The sequence below is a fragment of the Chlorocebus sabaeus genome, chromosome 1, assembly GCF_047675955.1.
Source record: "Chlorocebus sabaeus isolate Y175 chromosome 1, mChlSab1.0.hap1, whole genome shotgun sequence".
In the NCBI taxonomy this organism is placed as follows: domain Eukaryota; kingdom Metazoa; phylum Chordata; class Mammalia; order Primates; family Cercopithecidae; genus Chlorocebus; species Chlorocebus sabaeus.
In genome coordinates, this window is record NC_132904.1 from 45,566,738 (window position 1) to 45,585,508 (window position 18,771).

Consider the following 18,771-nt stretch of genomic DNA (forward strand, 5'->3'; position numbering starts at 1 on the left):
GTATTCTGAGGATAGCAATCTGTGAATTCCACCACTCATGCTCCTGAACCCGCACCAGCTCTTCATTAGAAAACCAAGACTTGATTAAACAGTTGCAGGCATAGTGGACTTGTCATCATCTTTTGAGGTCTCAGCCTCTTCCCACTGCATTTACCCATTTGCTCTGAGCTTCATAAAGCCAAAACTGGCTAGACCTTCTTCCTTTGCACCTGCCTGTAGCCATGTCATTGTGACTCCACCATGTTCAAGGTACGCCTGGTCCAGGGCTCCATCCTGAAGAATGTGTTGGAGGCCCTCAAGGACCTCATCAGTGAGGCCTGTCGGGACATTAGCTCAAGCAGCTGAATGTGCACAGCATAGACTCGTCCTGCATCTCCTCGGGGCAACTCACCCACTGCTCCAAGGGCTTCAATATGTGCTGCTGCGACTGCAACCTGGCCATAGGCATGAACCTCACCAGTATGTTCAAAATACTACACTGTGCTGGCAGTGAAGATGTCATGACATTAGGAGCTGAAGATAATGCAGACACCTTAGCCACTAGTATTTGAAGCACTAAATCAGGAGAAAGTTTCAGATTATAAAGTGAAGCTAATGGATTTGGATGCTGAACAACTTGGAATTCCAGAACAAGAGTACAGCTGTGTAGTAAAGATGCCTGCTGGTGAATTTGCATGCATATGCCGAGATCTCAGTCATACTGGAGATGCTGTAGTAATTTCCTGTGCAAAAGATGGAGTGAAATTTTCTGCAACTGGAGAACTTGCAAATAGAAACATTAAATTGTCACAAATGAGTAATGTTGATAAAGAGAAGGAAGCTGTTACCATAAAGATGAAAGAACTAGTTCAGTTAACTTTTGCACTGATGTACCTGAACTTCTTCACAAAAGCCATTCCATGCTCTTCTACAGTGACACTCGGTATGTCTGCAGATGTACCCCTTATAGAGTATAACATTGTTAATATGGGACTTTTCTTTTTTTTTTTTTTTGAAACTGAGGCTCACTCTGTCACTCAGGTTGGAGTGCTTTGGCGCTATCTCGGCTCACTGCAACCTCCGCCTCCCAAGTTCAAGCGATTCTCCTGCCTCAGCGTCCCAAGCAGCTGGGACTATAGGCATGTGCCACCACGCCCAACTAATTTTGTATTTTTAGTAGAGACAGGAATTCGCCATGTTGGTCAGGCTGGTCTTGAACTCCTGACCTCAGGTGATCCATCCTCCTCAGCCTCCCAAAGTGTTCAGATTACAGGCATAAGCCACCGTGCCCGGGCAATATGGGACATTTAAAGTAAATACTACTTGCCTTCCGATATTGAAAATGAAGAAAGATCTTAGGCATTCTTAAAATTCAAGAAAATAAAACTAAGCTCTTTCAGAACTGCTTCTGAGATGCCAGTATACAATAAAGTCTTTTCTGTCACCAAATTTATGCTTCTGAGTACATATGTAAGTATAATTTTCTGTAAATAACCTATTTTTCTCTATTCTCTATAATTTCTTTTTTTAAAATCATACTTTAAGTTCTGGGATACTTGTGCAGAACATGCAGGTTTGTTACATAGGTATACATGTGGCATGGTGGTTTGCTGCACCCATCAACCCGTCATCTAGATTTTAAACCATGCAAGCATTAGGTATTTGTCCTAATGCTCTCTCTCTGCTTCCCCCAACCCCCCAACAGGCCCCAGTGTGTGATGTTCCCCTCCCTGTGTCCATGTATTCTCATTGTTCAACTCCCACTTATGAGTGAGAACATGTGGTGTTTGCTTTCCTCTTCCCGTGTTAGTTTCCTTAGGATAATGGTTTCCAGCTTCATCCATGTCCCTGCAAAGGACAAGAACTCATCCATTTTTATGTCTGCATAGTATTCCATGGTGTATATGTGCCACATTATCTTTATCCAGTCTATCATTGGTGGGCATTCGGGTTGGTTCCAAGTCTTTGCTATTGTGAACAGTGCTGCAATAAACATATGTGTGCATGTGTCTTTATAGTAGCATGATTTATAATCCTTTGGGTATACACCCAGTAATGGGATTGCTGGGTCAAATGGTATTTCTGGTTCTAGATACTTGAGGAATTGCCACATTGTCTTCCACAATGGATGAACTAATTTATACTCCCACCAACAGTGTAAAAGCTTTCCTATTTCTCCATATCCTCTCCAGCATCTATTGTTTCCTGACTTTTTAATGATCGCCATTTTAACTGGCATGAGACGGTATCTCACTGTGGTTTTGATTTGCATTTCTCTAATGACCACAGATGATGAGCTTTTTTTCATATGTTTTTTGGCCACATAAATGTCTTCTTTTGAGAAGTGTCTGTTCATATCCTTTGCCCACTTTTTGATGGGGTTGTTGTTTTTTCTTGTAAATTTGTTTAAGTCCCTTGTAGATTCTGGATATTAGACCTTTGTCAGAAGGATAGATTGCAAAATTTTCTTCCATTCTGTAGGTTTCCTGTTTGCTCTGATAACAGTTTCTTTTGCTGTGCAGAAGCTCTTTAGTTTAATTAGATCCTGTTTGTCAATTTCGGCTTTGGTTGCAATTGCTTAGGGTGTTTTAGTCATGAAGTCTTTGCCCATGCCTATATCCCGAATGGTATTGCCTAGGTTTTCTTCTAGAGTTTTTATGGTTTTGGGTTTTACGTTTAAGTCTTTAATTCATCTTGAGTTAACTTTTGTATGAGGGTGTAAGGAAAGGGTCCAGTTTCTGTTTTCTGCACATGACTAGCCAGTTTTCCCAGCACCATTTATTAAGTAGGGAATCCTTTCCCCATTGCTTGTTTTTGTCAGGTTTGTTGAAGACCAGTTGGTTGTAGATGTGCGGTGTTGTTTCTGAGGTCTCTGTTCTGTTCCATTGGTCTATATATCGGTTTTGGTCCCAGTACCATGCTGTTGTGGCTACTGCAGCCTTGTAGGATAGTGTGAAATCAGGCAGCATAATGCCTCCAGCTTTGTTCTTTTTGCTTAGGATTGTCTTGGCTATACGGGCTCTTTTTTGGTTCCATATGAAAGTTAAAGTAGTTTTTTTCTAATTCGGTGAAGAAAGTCAATGGTAGCTTGATGGGAATAGCATTGAATCTATAAATTATTTGGGCAATATGGCCATTTTAGCAATATTGATTCTTCCTATGCATGAGCATGGAATTTTTTTTCCATTTGTTTGTGTCCTCTCTTATTTCCTTGGGCAGTGGTTTGTAGTTCTCCTAAAAGAGGTCCTTCACATACCTTGTAAGTTGCATTCCTAGGTATTCTCTTTGTAGCAATTGTGAATGGGAGTTCACTCATGATTTGGCTCTCTGTCTATTATTGGTGTATAGGAATGCTTGTGATTTTTGCACATGGATTTTGTATGCTGAGACTTTGCTGAAGTTGCTTATCAGCTTAAGGAGTTTTGGGGCTGAGACGATGGGGTTTTCTAAATATACAATCATGTCATCTGCAAACAGACAATTTGACTTCCTCTCTTCCTATTTGAATACGCTTTATTTCTTTCTCTTGCCTGATTGCCCTGGCCAGAACTTCCAATACTATGTTGAACAGAAGTGGTGAGAGAGGGCATCCTTGTCTTGTGCCAGTTTTCAAAGGGAATGCTCTCAGCTTTTGCCCATTCAGTATGATATTGGCTGTGGATTTGTCATAAATAGCTCTTATTATTTTGAGATATGTTCCATCAATATCTAGTTTATTAAGTGTTTTCAGCATGAAGGAGTGTTGAATTTTATCAAAGACCTTTTCTGCATAATCACGTGGTTTTTGTTATTGGTTCTGTTTATGTGATGGATTACGTTTACTGATTTGCATAGGTTGAACCAGCCTTGCATCCCAGGGATGAAGCCGACTTGGTCGTGGTGGATAAGCTTTTTAATGTGCTGCTGGATTCAATTTGCCTATATTTTATTGAGGATTTTCACATCAATGTTCACCACGAATAATGGCTTGAAATTGTCTTTTTCTGTTGTGTCTCTGCCAGGTTTTGGTATCAGGATGATGCTGGCCTCATAAAATGGTTAGGGAAGAGTCCCTCTTTTTCTATTGTTTGGGATAGTTTCAGATGGAATGGTACCAGCTCCTCTTTGTACCTCTGGTAGAATTTGGCTGTGAATCCGTCTAGTCCTGGACTTTTTTGGTTGGTAGGCTATAAATTACTGCCTGAATTTCAGAACTTGTTATTGGTCTATTAAGGGATTCGACTTCTTCCTGGTTTAGTCTTGGGAGGGTGTATGTGTCCAGGAATTTATCCGTTTCTTCTAGGTTCTCTCGTTTATTTGCATAGAGGTGATTATAGTATTCTCTGATGGTAGTTTGTATTTCTGTGGGATCAGTGGTGATATCCCCTTTATAATTTTTATTGTGTCTATTTGATTAATCTATCTTTTCTTCTTTATTAGTCTGGCTAATGGTCTATCTATTTTGTTAATCTTTTTAAAAAAACAGCTCTGGGATTCATTGATCTTTTGAAGGGTTTTTCATGTCTTTCTATTTTCCTATCTCCTTCAGTTCTGCTCTGATCTTAGTTATTTCTTGCCTTCTGTTAGCTTTTGAATTTGTTTGCTCCTGCTTCTCTAGTTCTTTTCATTGTGATGTTAGAATATCAATTTTGAATCTTTCCTGTTTTCTGATATGGGCATTTAGTGCTATAAATTTCCCTTTTAACACTGCTTTAGCTGTGTCCCAGAGATTCTGGTACGTTGTCTCTTTGTTCTCACTGGTTCCAAAGAACTTATTTATTTCTGCCTTAATTTCATTATTTACTGAGTAGTCATTTAGGAGTGGGTTGTTCAGTTTCCATGTAGTTGTGTGGTTTTGTATTCTCTATAACTTGTTTAAAGAATAAAGTCTAAAGTCAAATCTGGTCTTGCTAACCTAGAACTAGTTTTGCCTTACTTAGAAATACATCTTGTGATTTTTATAATACAAAAAGGTCTTGACTCTAAATGCAATTTTAAGAATTGTTTTTGAATTTAAATAAAGTTACCTGAATTTCAAATGTCACAAGGCAGTGCTTTCAGTTGTACCAGGACTGTTGCAAGTATCTACTGAATTATCAGCTAAAGCTACCATTTCATGTAAATGCTTTTTTAGTCTAGAGCACTCTGGTGAAGATCAAAAATATTTCAAACACAGTAGGGTACCAGTTATCTGAGGGATCTGTCAAGTTTATTTCATTCTAACTGTGCTCAAGTAGCAAACAGGGGAAAGTAAAACAAATCCTATGTATTTCATCATTTTGTCATGTTAGTTAGCAAAAGTTAACACTCTTCAGAAGCCTAATGTACCCAAAGTCTTGTGGACTTTATAAGACTATAGAGGTCACATTTCTTTTCAGCCTAGGGCGTCTTTTACAAGAGCTTTGGAAGTTTCAGTAGATGTGTGATGGGGCCCGAGGAGTATGGCTGTGAAAAAAATTATCTAATATAAATACCCTTTTTTTGTGACTTCACTCCCTTAAAGGATGAAGATGTCTTAAATTCTGTGTATGTTGGACCCAACCAAGAAAGCAAAAAGGCCCTGAAGTTGTAAAGAAAGACTTTAAAACATCCCCAGTAAATGCTGCAAGGTATATTTTGTGTTTGGTAGATTAAATGACTGGTTTCTTTCTTGTATTACTTGGACTGAGTTCTAGTGACTAGACATTACAATTAACTGTATTAAGTAGCTGGTATTCATTTCCCTACAGTGTGCTTGTGAGTAGGGAAGGAGGGCTGCAAAAGGGCTCAATGAAAATTTTTGGGGTGATGAAAATATTTTATCTAGATTGTCGATCATTCCAGGAGTGTATGCTTTTTTCAGAACCCATGCAATTGTACTTTATTGTGTGTAAAATACACCTTAATAAACCTGACTTTTAAATAACCAAAGTTTTTCTTGCATTGGCAGTGGAGGGAGGAAAACTGAGGAACTGGCACAAGACAAAACAGTCTTTCCATTAAACAGTTGTCTTTAACTTGCACACATTCACTTAGGGAAGATGCTTGGGGAACCAAATTATACATGTGCCATTGAGCAGCAGGCTGGGTGCTCAGAAGGCATGGTTGAGTCATTGAGGTAAGAGAAATCAAGCTGGAATCCCCCAAAATAAAGTTTGAGTCCTGTCTCTAGCACTTGGGCAAGTGTGTGTGTGACCTCTGTGACCTCCTCTCTGGGTCTCCATGTCCTTATCTCTAAAATGGGGATAATATCCTGGGCCCACCCAGCTCACAGGGCCATTTTTGGAACTGAGTGAGAGAGTGGCTCTGAACATGCCGTGGAAATAGTGAAGTTCCCTGTGGATGGGGGCATCTGAAATGATAAGGAATTAACCACCCTCATGTGGTGACACCAAACCTGGTGTCAGGGACAAGGGCAGTTGGTTTTAGGTCTGCCCTCTGAAAACAAAGGAGTAGTCCTGCCCACGTCCATGGCAGTCATAATTTGCCAAATGATGCATTATTTGATCCATAAGATAACCAGACTCACAGAAGGGCAGAATACCAATGAAATGAAGTATTGGTTTACGCAGGAATGGAAATATTTTTAAACTTCTTATTTTGTTCTGGAATAAAATATAGGTTTGATTCCCATTGCAACTAGTTTACCAAGTAAAATTTGGCCAGGAGGCATTGGAGGGGGTGATTCAGGGAGGCAGGGAACAATTTCAGCTCAGTTGGAAATTTCAATAGATGACAGATACTCGGTTCAGTTTAGGTTCCAAGCAGGAGAGTTGTTTGCCCAGTTTGGGTTTAGAGGCTGTTACATTTGCGGTCCACTGGCCTTTCGTAATGGGGCTTGGCTGAGCAAGTGACATTCATCATAATGTGCTTTTTCAGTGTTTGCAAGTCAGAATCCATTTGATGGATGACATTCAGCTTTGGCTGTAACCACTAAGAGAATAAGCTGGCACAATGGCTTATCCAGACACACAGGGGGCATCTACCCACCACTTCATTCATTCATTCAACAAACATTTATTAAACTCCTATTGTGCTAGGCTTTCTCCCAAACAATCGAAAAATGAAGATACTTAAGATTTAGTCTCTGATCTCAAGGAGTCCACAGTTGAGTAAGAAATAAGCCTGTAGAGAGATATATTACCATATAGGGATGTTAACAGTTATAGTCAATGCCCACACCAGGAGCAGGACAAGCATAAAAAGTCTAAGCATCAGTTCATGCTTCACAGGGGAGGTGGCCCCTGGTCTGGGCCTCAAAAGAAGAGTAGAAGTTCACCAACTAAATGACACTGCATTCTGATTCTAATTTGTTTACTAGTGAATGGGTGTATTTATTTCTGCACGTGCATACACACACATACACACACACACACACAGGCCATTAACTTTGTCTTCTTCATTGCTAACCAGTGAGAAAAGACTCAGCAAGAAAAGGACCATTGATACCTGATATAGTTTAGATATTTGTTCCCACACAAACCTCATGTTGAATTGTAATCCCCAATGCTGGAGGTGGGGCCTGGTGGGAGACATTTGGGTTGGGGGGCGGATCCGTTATGGCTTGGTGATGTCTTTGTGATAGTGAGTTCTTATGAGATATGGTCATTCAAAAGTGTGTGGCACCTAACCTCCCCCGCACCGCCCCCACCTCTTCTCTCTCTTGCTCCCGCTTTCACCATGTGATGTGCCTACCTCCACTTTACCTTCTGCCATGAGTAAAAGCTCCCTGACCTACCCAGAAGCCTAGCAATGTCGGCACTATGTTTGTAGAGCCTTCAGAATAGTAAGCCAATTAAACCTCTTTTTATAAACTACCCAGTCTCAGGTATTTCTTTGTAGGAACACAAGAATGGCCTAATACAATACCACACGTAATCCTTCTTCCCCTGACAAGCCAACACCCTGAGATGGGCTGAGGTGACAGCTACAAGCAGGGTAGGCCATTCTCATAGAGCTGCCACTTGCAATGACAGCAAATAAGCAAAGAAAGCTCATTTTGGATTCTACTGTCTTAGGATGGGTAGCCCCATGACAGCCAAATAGCCTTGATTTTGAGGAAAAAGCAAGAAGTCAAAACCTAATACCACTTCCTATCAAGACAAAAAGGTAATTATGGCATTTGGTCTGCAGGTGTCAAAGAGCAAAGTAATGTTTGACCTTGCCAAAGGGCAGGGATTATGTCATGAGGATGTGTTAGCCACTGTGCGCTCTACTACTCAGTATCAGAGGAGCTGGGGAGGAGGGAACTTAATTCTCCCAGCAAGCAGGGAAGGCTAGCAGAGGCAGCATATTCAGTAGCCAATTGCCCAAAGTGGCTGCAAACAAAAAGATTAGACTTGCCTAACTGTTCAAGCTGCAGAACAACTCCCGAGGAAGACTTATTGACTGCAGCTTCAGAAACGTCGGCAGAGAGAAGGAGCAAGGAGGAGGGAAGAGGAACACATGTGTTGATCCTGCTCACACTGGCAGGCAAAAGAGGCTCCAGCCAGAAAACAAGTCAATGCAGAAACACTGGCTGAAAGTCACTCATTCTGGGGAAACTAAGAGAGAGGTGACGTTCAAAAGAGGTAAAGCTGGCTCACGCCTGTAATCCCAGCACTTTGGGAGGCTGAGGTGGGCAGATCACCAGGTCAGGAAATCAAGACTATCCTGGCTAACGTGGTGAAACCGCGTCTTTACTAAAAATACAAAAAAATTAGCCGGGTGTGGTGGCATATGCCTGTAATCTCAGCTACTCGGGATGCTGAGGCAGGAGAATCACTTGAACCCGGGAGGCAGAGGTTGCAGTGAGCCGAGATCGCGCCACTGCACTCCAGCCTGGGCGACAGAGTGAGAAACTCACTCTCAAAAAAAAAAAAAAAAAAAGTAAAGCATCAAGTGACAGCATCAAGATGAATTTGTAGATTTAACCAACCATGAAGATGCATCTCCTAAGTAAGCTAAGTCCCCTAACCCACCACTCTTCCTCTTAAATGGTCACAGACTAGTAGCTGGCAGGTGCTAGACAGGCCTCCAAACCACATCCTTCATTTTATACTAGAGGCATCAGGGGTGGTAAGAATATCAATGGACTGTGATCAAAAGTCCTTCCTCTCACTAGCCACAGGATCTCAGATAAGACACCTCAGCCTGTAAGCTGCAATTTCCTCATCAGTGTTATGGGAACATTAAGATGGATGTCATTTGAATGTTGTGAAGACTAAATAAGACAGGTGAGAATGCATCCTAAGGGTTAGGTATATTTTTAACCTGTGAATATACCGCGGTTCCAAGAGGTAAAGTGATTTAAGTCCAAGAAATCAGCAAATGGGATGCAGAGCTAGAATTCCTGACACCTCAGGTGGTGTTCTTTCTGCTAAGCCACACCTGCCAACATGGAAAGAGTTTCATTTCAAGGGTGCAAATCTTGTCTCCTAGGCAAGCTTGTGTGGGACAAGGATTATGTATTCTCCATGCCCCACTATGGTTTTTGGTACTTAATAACAGCAGCCAACATGCATGGAGGTTTTACAGTGTGCTGGGCTTTGTTCTAGGTGATTTTCATGTGCTAACTCATTTTATCCACATGTCAAATCTATGAGGTAAGATAGTATTACTATCATCAACTCCATTATTACAGATGAGGAAACTGAGCACTGGTTAAGAAAGCACCCAAGATCACACCGCCCGTAAGTTGGTTATATTTATTTTCATATCAAGGCAGTCTGACCCAAAAACTCTGCTCTAACTACTATGAGGAGAAGCACTGATGTTGGAGCTGGCTGCGTTATCCCAGGGAAAAGGTAACCTGCTTGGATGTAGAAGACTGGCACAGGGCTTGTATACACCAGGGACTCAATCAATTTTTGTTTCCCTTGACTTAATGGAAGTCCTGCAATAAAATAACTTGCCATATGCAGCCCTGGTGCTGGCTTCTTGCCATCAGGATGACCTGGAAGTACTTCAATCCTTTCTGCCTCTCACATAGGACTCAAGGAAATTTGTCTTATATGCACTGAGCCTGAACTTCAGCCAGCAATGAGAAACATTCAACCTTGCTGACAGTCAAAAAACACACATTAGAATTACATACTTTTAGGCTGCATGCAGTGGCTTGCACCTGTAATCCCAGAGCTTTGGGAGGCTGAGGCAAGTGGATTGCTTGAGCCCATGAGTTCAAAACCAGCCTGGGAAACATGGCGAAACCCCGTCTCCACAAAAAAAAATACAACAATTAGCCAGGTGTGGTGGCACATACCTGTGGTCCCAACTACTCAGAAGGCTGACGTAGGAGGACTGCTTGAGCCCAGGAGGTCGAGACTGCAGTGAGCCATGATTGCACCACTGCGCTCCAGCCTGAGTGACAGAGAAAGACCCTGTTTCAAAAAACAAACAAACAAACAAAAGCCTACATACTCTTTTCACCTATCAAATTAGAAAAAAATTAATGATAATATTTAATGCTTTAATGCTGGCAGATGTGGGGTAAAACTGGTATTCCTAGACCCTGCTATAACAGTATAAATTGTACTTCTCAGGAAAACAGTTTACCCTCATATAGTTGACTCTTGTTATTCACAGTGGTTATATTCTATAATGTCACCAGTAATACTGAATTAATGAATTCTGAACCATTGCTTCTAGGGGAGACATGGGGTTAGGCTCCTGTGATCCTCTGGTCACATCTTCATCAACCAATCAATGCATAACCTTGTTTTATGTGTGTTTCTGTTTAAAGACACGTTATTTAATATACTATATTCTGTTGATTAACACTGAATTCACAGCCAACAGTGCTACAACTCAGGCCTGAACGGTGCTCAAACATACATATTTTCTCTATAAGGCACATCACAGCCTTCTTGCACTTAGAAACACAAGACAGCACATCAACACTATGATGGGGGTCATTTTCAACATCAAAATCATCCACATAAAGCACAAAAATGCAAAACCATAGCACTAACTAAACCGTGAAAAGGGCACTCGTTTATAACCGAATCAGGAAGGCAAGTGTCACCTTGCTGGACCTCAGCTGCGAATGTGCATGACAGGTGCCTCCCTTGCTCCCACAATGTACATGTCCAAGAATGACCATGAAAGCACAGCCAGCATTGATTTGGGAGTTACAAATAACTGTCAGCATGCAGATCAATTCACAGACTCAGAATCTGTGAAAAATGAGGACCAACTGTATATATTAAGAACCTAAAAACTTGTGCACATTGAAAGGCACGGGTGACAGAACTCTGGATTTGATTTCACAAGCAGCTTTTGAACTGATCTTATTTCAGCTGGAAAAGATCCATCTGAGTCTAGAATGTGGGCTCGACTGGTAAGAACCACTGTTCAGTTCGGGCTGAGCATTGCAACAAGGAGAGTTAAAGGCCCCAAGCTTGGATTTGGGGATGGGAAACATCACATGTATGCTTCCCATACATGTGATGGGAAGACTCAAGGCCCTGGCGTCCAGGGAGAAAGCTTCCAGCAAGAACCAAGCCCTTCTCAAGTGTCTGCTACATCCACGGTTCTAGGGATAGCCAGGAGGACAAAGCCCCTTCTGCCGCTCTGACTTATTTCTGCCCCTCTTCACCTCTCTGATTTGTTTGTGATACTGTGGTACGCTGGCCTCCTTGCTGTTCCCCAAACACACCAGGCAGGCAATGGTCCCACCTCAGGGCTTTTGCACTTGCTGTCTGCCCACCTAGAACACCCTCTAGACATTTGATGGGCTCCCTCCCTACCTCTTTCCTCTCTGCTCAGTGAGGCTTGCTCTCCCCTCTCTGCCTTCCCTGTTTTGTCTCCATAGGAATTATCACCATCTGATAGATCATTTGTTTTGCGTGTTCATTTATTATTTCTCCCCCATGCAAACTGGGAAGAGGGAGGTTTTATCGTTCTTATAGTATCCCCATTCCTAGAAGAAGGCCTAGCACATAATAGGCACTCAGTAAACTGTACTATTTGTTAAATGAATGAATGAATGTAAGATACTAGTAATAATAATAGTGGGAATTAACATTTTTGCACCAGTCACTGTGTCGGGTGCTTTACACAGGTTACCTCATTCAAATTCCAAAGCCTTAACATGTGAGCACTGTTATGCTTATTTTGCAGAAGGAACTAAGGCACAGGGAGCTTATGCAACTTAATTAAGGTCAACCAACCAGTAAAAGATTGAACTGTAATAAATCTCAGCTTTTTCTGACTCGAAAATCACTATACCAGTTTTTAAACTTTCTGTGGTTAAGGACCAGTTGGATTTTTTTTTTCTTCTTCTTCCCAGTCTATCATAGATTGATAACAGAAAAATGAAATGGGGGAAAAGTTACAAAATACAATATGCATTTGGATGTCATGGTACTATCCAAGTTTTTAAACACCTTCAATGCTTGTACTTATCTCCCCACAGACAGGTAAGCAGTTTGGCCCACAACGCAGTTCTTTAAGTATACTGAGCCCTTCAGTACAACCAAGGAATCAAATACTGTCGTCCTGAGTTTCTGGGTCATCTGGAGACTGAGGTTGAGGCTCCAGGAGAAAAGTCCATGACCTCTTTTACTTGTAGGAAACTTGAAAATGTCTCAAGTCAAGTTTCCTTCATTTGACCCTTTACAGTTGGTAGAAGTGGGTCCTCTCACCCTCAATTTTCAGGTAAGAAAACCTGTTTTTCCTCTGCCCAGAATGCCCCTCCTCTGGGCTCTTCAGGGAGTCACCTCCTTAGAGTGACCCTCCCCAACCAACCATGCAAATAGCATTGCTGACCCTCTCTTATCACACAGCCTTGTTTCCATCACAGCATTTTTTACCATCAGAAATTATCTTTTTCCTTGTTTACATATTTACATTCTCTCATCCTTTTTTATATTAATAATACAAACTCCAGGAGGGTGGAAACCTCAGTTCATCAGTCCCTCTACCCAGCAAAGAGTTTGGTCCCTTGAAGGATTAGTTGAATAATGCAGTAAGAAAAAAGAAACACAGAATGATTAAATAGCTTACCTAAGGTCAAAAGCAGGTTAAGGGCCTGAGATGGAAATCACATGCACTCAGTTGTTCAACAGATAATGTTTCAGTGTCTCTTTCTCCAGCATGGGCATGGAGCCCGGCACTGGGGTCTTGGTGGTGGATGAGAGAGGGTAGGCTCCTGTCTTGATCAGGGCCCACAGGACTCAATCCCAAGCACAGTGGTTCTCCTCCCTGCCTTTCTAGCCCTCTCTGTGTTCTTTCATCTGTACATACTACTCTGTTTTCAAACACTTTCTCACAAAAAATCGTGTTATTGTGTAAGCAGGATATTGTATTACACCCGCTTTTAGCATTGCCAGACAAAATGCAGTTACATTTAAATTGCAAATAAACAATGAGTAATTCTTTAGTATTAATATGTTCCATGCAATGCTCAGGAAATACTTATACTGAGAAATTGTTCATTGTTTTTCTGAAACTCAAATTTAACTGGCTCTCTTGATTTTTTTCTTTCATTTTTTTCCCCAAAATATGGCAAGCCTACACATTTTACAGATTAGAAAACTGGGGCTCAGGGAGGACAGAGAACTCCAGTAACTTGGCCCTAAAGGCAGACACCCAGCTAGAGATCCAGAGCTAGCCCTATCCACCATAGAACAACGAAGTCAATGTTTCTTGAGTCAGAACACCTGACCCCACACAGCTTTTACTTCTTTCTTAAAGAGCCAGTGCTTCTGAGCCCAGGCCAATTCCAGCATGGCTGTCCAAATCCATATCCCCTGAGGATTATCTTGTCATTGAAATGTCTCCCTGGCCTCCAGCAAAGAAGCAGTTGTTATGTCTATATTTAATTACTTTTAGTAAATTTTTCTTCTGATGATAAAAATACCTACTTGTAATATATTTACACAATGAAACACTACACATCAATGAAAAAGGAACAGATGCTGCTACATACAACAGAACAGCTTGGTAAGTTTTTATATATTTATACACATCGGCCTAAAGAAATAGCACTGAGTAAAAGTCTCAACACGAAAAAGAAAACATCTGGTATGAGTCCATATATATGAAGTTCAAAAACAGTCAAAACCAATTTGTGGCAGAAGTCAGAACAGTGGTTTCTGAGGGGTGGGGGTCATTGGGAAGGAACATGAGGGAACTTTCTGGGGTTTTGGTAATGTTCTGTATCTTAAGCTGGGTGATGGCTATATGTATATATAAATATATCTTAAAACTTACGTGTTCACTTAAGACTTCTGTACTTTTCCAATTGTAGATTGTACTTTAATGAAAAATTTAAAATAAACAAACAATACATGCTGATTGTAAAAAAAAATGCCTAAAGTAGACAAATATTGAAAAAAATTAGGCCTGGAGTGGTGGCTCACGCCTGTAATCCCAGCACTTTGGGAGGCCGAGGTGGGCAGATCACGAGGTCAGGAGATCGAGACCATCCTGGCTAACATGGTGAAACCCTGTCTCTACTAAAACTGCAAAAAATCAGCCAGGCGAGATGGTGGGCGCCTGTAGTCCAGCTACTCAGGAGGCTGAGGCAGGAGAATGGCGTGAACCCGGGAGGCGGAGCTTGCAGTGAGCCGAGATTGTGCCACTGCACTCCAGCCTGGGTGACAGAGCGAGACTCCGTCTCAAAAAAAAAAAAAAAAAAAAAAAAATTAAAAATCGTCTGTATTATCGCCACTGGGAGATATCACAACTAACATTTTAGTGTGTCTCCTTCCAGATCTTTTTCCAATAACATTAACTTTTCATGAGTATTTCCTAAGAGAGGAATTCGGGACCTAATGCCAATCAGCGGAGGTGCTAACTTATTTAGGAGTCTAAATTTCCTGGACATGACTTTCACTTACCCAAGAAGCCCTGACACAACTAGATTTAATTTGACCATTTTTAGAAAAGCATGGAACAATTAACAGCAAATAAATGGAATTTAAATCAAATTGAATACAGCTTTTCGATGATATGTCTTAGAATTTAATTTTAAGCACAGTAATGAATAGAAAATGAAAGCTTGGCTTTGGAGGAATTCATGAGCCTTCTGGGACCCCGAGTGCCACCTACTGGTCATGGCCTGCCATGACACATCCCATCCTCTGCGTCACCCTCCTTAATTAAAAGCCCCAATTATGATGCCTCCTTTTCTCATAAGTTTATACATCTCCTCCAAGAGCTTTCCAGACATCTTTGTTTCCCCAGTGCATCGTATACGTCCTATAACATAGAATTATCTTAATAAATATTTGCTCAACGAATAAAAGGATGGATGGGTGGATGGATGGATGGATGAGTAGATGGGGGGGTGGGTGGATGGATGGATGGATAGATAGATAGATAGATAGATAGATAGATAGATAGATAGATAGATAGATAGATAGATAGATAGACAGACATACATTCTTGTACCTCATTGTGAAATAAGAGAATAATCCCTATCCTACTCACCTCAAAGACATTTTTCGAAGCATAGATAGCCTCTGGTAAAGACCATAGGGATGTGAGTGAATATTATGACAGCCAATGCTAGGAGATTGTAGGAGTCAAGTGGCGACCAGGGTAAGCAGTGAGGCTAGAGACAGGTAGAGCATTAAAAACAGGAAACCTAAATAAATGTGAAAATATCTTGAGCCAGGGACTTAATAGGAACTTGAAAAATGTTATTTCTTTTCCCTTTCTTCTGTCTCCTTTTACAGCCCCATCTCACAAATCCTTTCTATAGTATATGAAGAGTTAAGAATGAGGATCTGACCGAGTGCAGTGGCTCACACCTGAAATCCCAGCACTTGGGAGGCTGAGGCATGAGGATTGCTTGAGCCCAGGAGTTTGAGACCAGCCTAGACAATATAGTGACACTTCATCTCTATAAAAAAATAAAATTTTAAAAAAATTGCTAGGCATAGTGATGCATGCCTGTAGTCCCAGCTACCTGGGAGGTCAAGGCTGCAATGACTCATGACCATGCCACCGCACTCCAGCCTGGGTAACAGAACAAAACCCTGTCTCAAAAAGGGATCTGTCCTTTCCTGGGCTCATTCAGAGGTAAAGTGATGTTCAATGTTTGACTCCTGTCAGTTTTGAAAGAGGCCAAGATCACTGTGCTTGTAATGTGAGCTGGCCCATCAGAGCCCCTCTCAGTTAGGAAAAGTGGTTTCTGAAACATTACTGAGTCTGGCTGATTGCGAGGTGCCCATCTGAGCGTGTCCACTGTTGACAGCATTTGACAAGCATCATGTTGGCCTCACTTCTAGATGCTGCACAGTGGAGGCTCTGTTCTGCATAAAGGCTGCATGATGTGGCAGAAAGAATACAGACAAGAATTAGTAGGACTAGGATTTGCCACTCACTGGCTGGGTGACCTTGAGCAAGTCAACTTGCCTTTTGCCAGTATATAAACCACCTCATTAGAACAATGTAACAAGATAATGCCTGGGAAAACACTTTGTAAACTAAAGCACTGGACCCAGGGTAAGATGTGGGTCCATTAATAGAAGGTCTATTAATAGAAGCCCAAGTGGGCCAGGCATGGTGGCTCAGGCCTGTAATCCCAGCACTTTGGGAGGCCGAGATGGGCGGATCACCTGAGGTCGGGAGTTCGAGACCAGCCTGACCAACATGGAGAAATCCTGTCTCTACTAAAGATACAAAATTAGCTAGGTGTGGTGGTGCATGCCTGTAATCCCAGCTACTTGAGAGGCTGAGGTAGGAGAATCGCTTGAACCTGGGAGGCGGAGGTTGCAGTGAGCCAAGAGCATACCATTGCACTCCAGCCTGGGCAACAAGAGTAAACTTCCATCTCAAGAAAAAAAAAAAAAAGGCCGGGCGCGGTGGCTCACGCCTGTAATCCCAGCACTTTGGGAGGCCGAGGCGGGCGGATCACAAGGTCAGGAGATCGAGCCCATGGTGAAACCCCGTCTCTACTAAAAAATAGAAAAAAATTAGCCGGGCGCAGTGGCGGGCGCCTGTAGTCCCAGCTACTCGGAAGGCTGAGGCAGGAGAATGGCGTAAACCCGGGAGGCGGAGCTTGCAGTGAGCCGAGATTGCGCCACTGCACTCCAGCCTGGGCGACAGAGCGAGACTCGTCTCAAAAAAAAAAAAAAAAAAAAAAGGAATCCCAAGTGAATATCTGCCCCCCCAGATCAAAAACCACAGTCCCAGCTACTCAAGAGGCTGAAGCAGGAGAATTGCTTGAGGCCAGGAGTTCAATGATGTAGTGTACAATGATCACACCTGTGAATGGCCACTGCACTCCAGCCTGGGCAACAAAGTGAGACCCCATCTCTAAAAAAATTTTTTTTTAATGGACAAAACTACAGGTAGTGTCACTTGCACTGATCTGGATCAGACTTCTACTGATGAACTTCAACACTATTTTAGCAGCTACATGACAAACTTTTTCATGTTGAGCTTACAGTCCACTAAGACCTACCACTGATGGCTTTTTAAAAATACGGGCTACACTCCTTCATATTTCACCCACTCTTTGATTGGGTAATTGACATTTTTAAAGCTAAATATAGACTTTGTGTTACATTTCCTCTAGGTAAATTTAATATTATTGGTCCATCCATCTAGGCTATTAAAATATTTTTATTACTACTTTGGCCATTCCATACATTACCTTTCCCTGCTGACTTGGCGAGAGTCAAAGCTGAAAAACAATTGCTAAGGGTTATAATTCCAGAATATTCTCAGATTTGTCCTTGCCTATAACCTGATTTCTTTTAGGCCCAGACTAATTGTGTCCAGACTCAAGCTCCATGCTAAGTCAGGACTGACTTCAATTATTCATGGAATTTCCACACTGGGATGGTTTTGGAGATATTCTTTGCAGATGTGTTTATCCCTTCACATCTTCCGGAACTCTTAATAATGAGCTATTTGGATAGGCAAGTCCCTTAACTTCCTTGAGCCTCCATTTCTTCACCTGTCAATAAGGAACACAGTTCCTCCCTTGTCTTTGGCTCTCGAATATCTTTGGTTCTGTGATTGCAGGTGCCTCAGCTTGAGATTTCACATGCAGCTCACAATCAACAGCAAACCACATAGACATTTAAAAAAAAGAATGCCATATGATGATTAAACTCAAAAGGAATTATGCAATTAGCAAAGGACGTTGATCACACAACATGTGAGTCTAATTGCAGTGCATGCAAATGTTTGCTAAATTAGATAAATATGAGTTTGCAGGCACTCTGGTGCACAGATTGAGTTGTAAAGTTAAGGAAAATATAAAAGTTAATTATAAGATGGGAGTGATAAACACAGGGTATGTGCACTAGGCCGACAAGGATTATTAACCAAGTAATCACCTCATGCCAAAGGTGGAGTGTTATAGGAGTCCTGGGCCCATACTCTGACTATGGTGTAATGAAGTTGCCATATTTTATAGAACATGAAAAACATGCTTCATTTTCACACAGCACCTGTCATCTGCGGAACCTCAGCACTTGGAGGTGTTTCCATTCTCTCACCATTTTGCCTGATGCACATTGCCAAGGTGAGCAAGACTTCGTGTACTGGCTTAGGGAAGAAATGCTGGGTGCTAACCATTCTCAGGCCCTCAGGAACCTGCCACGAATGAGAAATCCATAAGCCCACAAGGCAGCTCTTATAGGAGTACACCTTTTAGCCTGCCAGGACCTTCTAGGTAGAGGAAAAAGAGTCCTGGAAAGGTACCTACAGTGGAAGTCTAGGTCCTGGAGGCAGATTGCTCAGATTTGAATCCTGGGTCAATCACTAATTCTTTGACTAGCTCAGCTCACCATGCCTTCACTTCTTCATCTCTATATCATCTACTTCTTAGGGTTATTGCAAGAATTAAAGGAATTATTACTTTGAATAGCACTAAGAATACTGTCTGACACA

The 18,771-nt window shown here is 41.8% G+C and overlaps 1 pseudogene; it reads left to right on the forward strand.

The window, feature by feature from the left end:
* The first annotated feature begins 240 nt into the window (after window positions 1-240).
* On the forward strand, window positions 241-5,530 carry LOC103242170 (proliferating cell nuclear antigen pseudogene; annotated as a pseudogene).
* The last annotated feature ends 13,241 nt before the right edge of the window (window positions 5,531-18,771 follow it).